The sequence below is a fragment of the Manis pentadactyla genome, chromosome 10, assembly GCF_030020395.1.
Source record: "Manis pentadactyla isolate mManPen7 chromosome 10, mManPen7.hap1, whole genome shotgun sequence".
Lineage (NCBI taxonomy): Eukaryota > Metazoa > Chordata > Mammalia > Pholidota > Manidae > Manis > Manis pentadactyla.
This window is the reverse complement of record NC_080028.1, coordinates 47268666-47272130: the sequence shown is the minus strand read 5'-3', so window position 1 is coordinate 47272130 and position 3465 is coordinate 47268666. Positions and strand designations below refer to the sequence as shown.

General features: G+C 37.5%; 1 pseudogene; it reads right to left on the bottom strand.

Moving 5' to 3' along the window:
* Window positions 1–1830: 1830 nt before the first annotated feature.
* LOC130685135 (olfactory receptor 6C2-like) lies at window positions 1831–2766 on the bottom strand (annotated as a pseudogene).
* Window positions 2767–3465: the final 699 nt, after the last annotated feature.

Genomic DNA, 3465 nt, shown 5'->3' with positions numbered 1-3465 from the left:
AGCAGAATCACAGAACCCAAGAATGGACTAACAGTTACCAAAGGGAAAGGGATTGGGGAGGATGGGTGGGAAGGGAGGGATAAGGGGAAAAAGGGGGCATTATGATTAGCATTCATAATGTGTGGGGGACACAGGGAAGGCTGTACAACACAGAGAAGACAAGTAGTGATTCTATAGCATTTTACTACGCTGATGGACAGTGACTGCAATGAGGCACATGGGGGGTTCTTGATAATGGGGGGAGTCTAGTAACCATTATGTTGCTCATGTAATTGTAGTTTAATGATACCAAAATAAAAATAATAAAAATAAAAAGATGAAATAAACATATGCAAAAACTAAAAAAAAGTGGACAGTAATGGTCTTAAAGATACTCACTGTACTTGAGAAAAACAGAATAGCAGAACTCAAGGTGGACTCAACAAAGAGATAGAAAGCAAAAAAGAAATCAGGTGTAAAGAATTGAAAATAAAAAATAAAAAATACACTGGAGGGAATAACAGTAGACTAGAAGATTCAAAAGAACAGATAAGTGACTTGGAAGACAGAGTAATGGAAAGCACTGAAGCTAAACAACAGACGGAATAAAGACTTAATGTGAATCAGGTAAAAGAGCTCTGGAACAACATCAATGTCCTAATATCTACATTATAGGAGTCCCAGAAGAAGAAAGAGATAGGAGTAGAAAATTTATTTGAAGATGTAACAGCTGAAAACTTCCCTAAGCTGAGGAAGGAAACAATCTACCAGGTCCAGAAAGATCAGAGTGTCTTTCCTGAATTAATAACTTTTTTAATGTTTTTGACCAATCCTCCTAATCTTTAACATTCTCCTTTTTTTAACTGAGGAAAACTGGTAATAACATTCTATGAATTTAAGTATACAGCTTAAATAATGTTAAATTATAATTTAACATCTGTATACAGTACAAAGTGATCACCACCAAAAGTCTAGTTACCATCCACCACTGTATACTTGACCTCCTCCACGTATTTTGCCCCCCACACCCCACTAACATTGTTCTTCAATCGAGGGATAATGGAGGTCCAGGTATCGGGAAACTTATCAAACCAAGATTCGATTCTCTTGCCTCTAAATTCTGGCTTGTTCTCCTTTAGTCTACATCTAAATACCATCAAAGATAAAGCCAGTAAAGGACATGTAGTAATTGGAGTGTTGTCCTTTCTCTTGTGTTGTCTTCATATTTCAGGAGGCTGTGAACTGATATAATTTCAAGAAATGTCAATAGAAATGGTTTTTTGTGGAAAAATTGTGTTTAAAGGAAAGAATATAGTTCACTGACTTTGAAGTTGCCCCATTAACAACTTGTGCTCATTCTTGATTGGTGAACATTTTATAACGAAGAAGTGCTCTGCAATGCACGTGTGATCTACTTTCAAGATTTTTGGAAGAATCTTGATTTGCTCTTACACATTTGGAGGTTTGATGTTAAAGTATTTCCAAAAGTGAGAAATAGTCTCTGGGCATCTGTACTGTATATTAAGAGAAGACTATATAATATATCCAGAGATGGAATTTCATTTATTTGTATTTAATTTCTATGACATTGAGCACTTTGGGACTCAAGTCTCTGGAACATGCATTTATTAAAGAAACCATTCTGAAGAAAAATAAACATAAAAGAACGAGACATAAATGCCTTGATTTTGACTTTTCAATTATAAGGGGAAAATGCTTTTAGGGAAAGATAATGTCAATAAAACTACAGAATAGGAAGAAACAGTTTATTTGGAGAAGTCATGAATATAGCTCATGGATTATTCATATTTAAATTTAATTTAGTTTAGTCTAAAAAAAATGAATAGTCTCTTACTTCTTTGTGAGAAATCCAATCTGTTTTACTGTGTCTTTGAAGGCATCTTTCACTTGTTTGTTTCGGAGTGTATAAATGAATGGATTAAGCAAAGGGGCAACAGACGTTGTGAGCACAGACACCACTTTATTAATAGCTACTCCTTCCTTTGCCGAGGGCGTGATGTAGATGAAGATGCAGCTGCCATAGGTGAGGGAAACCACAACCATGTGGGAAAGGCAGGTGGAAAAGGCCTTTTTCCTTTGCTGGGCAGAAGGGAATCTGAGAATGGTCTTGATGATGTATGTGTAGAGAGGACTACACACACCAAGGTAATAATAAGTGTCACCACAGCAAAACTCAAGGCAATTTTCTCTATGAACACTGTGTCTGAGCAGGTTATCTGTAAAATAGGAGATGTATCACAACCAAAATGATCAATCACATTTGAGTCACAGAATTCCAGCTGGAGGCGCATGACAAAGGGTGGGAGGATGATTAACAGGCCTGCAATCCAACAGCAGAGAACAAGTGTAGTGCAGACTCTATTGTTCATGATGCTCATGTAATGCAGGGGCTTACAGATGGCCACGTAGCGGTCATAGGACATGGCGGCAAGGAGAAAAAATTCTGTTGCAGCAAAGAGGACAATAAAAAATAACTGGGTGGCACAAGCATTATAAGTAACTGTATTATCTCCAGATATCAGAGCATACAGGAATCTGGGGATACTGACAGTGGTAAATGAAACTTCTAAGAGAGAAATTTCGGAGTAAAAAATACATGGGAGTTTTAAGATGTGAATCCCACAGTGTGAGGTTAATAATGGTGAGGTTCCCAGTCACACTCAGTAGGTAGGTGATAAACAAAAATACAAAGAGCAAGACTTGTAGATTTGGGTCATCTGTCAATCCCAGCAAGCTGAATGTGGTTATTGCCGTGTGATTCCTCATCACTGCCTTGTGCCAAGTCAAGAGCGATTCCACCTGAAGAGAGAAGTGTCGCAAGAAGCTGGCCCTGGAACCTGGATGCAAACACCCTGCAAGCAGATCACACACACTTCCTTGTTTTATTTATTGGTCAAATGTTAATAGCAGTGCCTCTGACATCTTATGAGGAGGCAGCTACAGGAAATATCTAAGACGGATCTTATGCTTATAATTCTCTGATTAGAAAGAATATTTATAAAAATGTCAAATAAATGCAAAACAAAACGTAAAATTATATGTGTAATTTGCTGTTTCTCAGCAATATTGTTTCGTGGTACAGATTTTATTTGTCCTTATCCTGGAGCAAATTAAGTCATTTTTGAAGTTTTTTTTCTCCCCTCCTCATCTTTCTTTGCTTTTACAGACTATACTGCAATGCTCCATTTTCAAAGTCAGGAAGGATCTGTTAATCAGTATTTTTTGTGTGTTGTACAACAATTTTTAGAGCAGTTTTAGGACCCCAGCAAATAGAGCATATGGTACAGAGATTCCCCATATCCCTCCTGTCCACATGTGTGAAGCCTACCCCTGGTGTCAGCACTCTCACCAGAGTAGCACGTTTGTAAAATTGATGGACCCACATGGAGATATCAATGCATACAGTTTGCATGTTTCACTCTTGGTGCTGTCTATTCTATGGTCTTGGAGGAATATTTCGTCAAT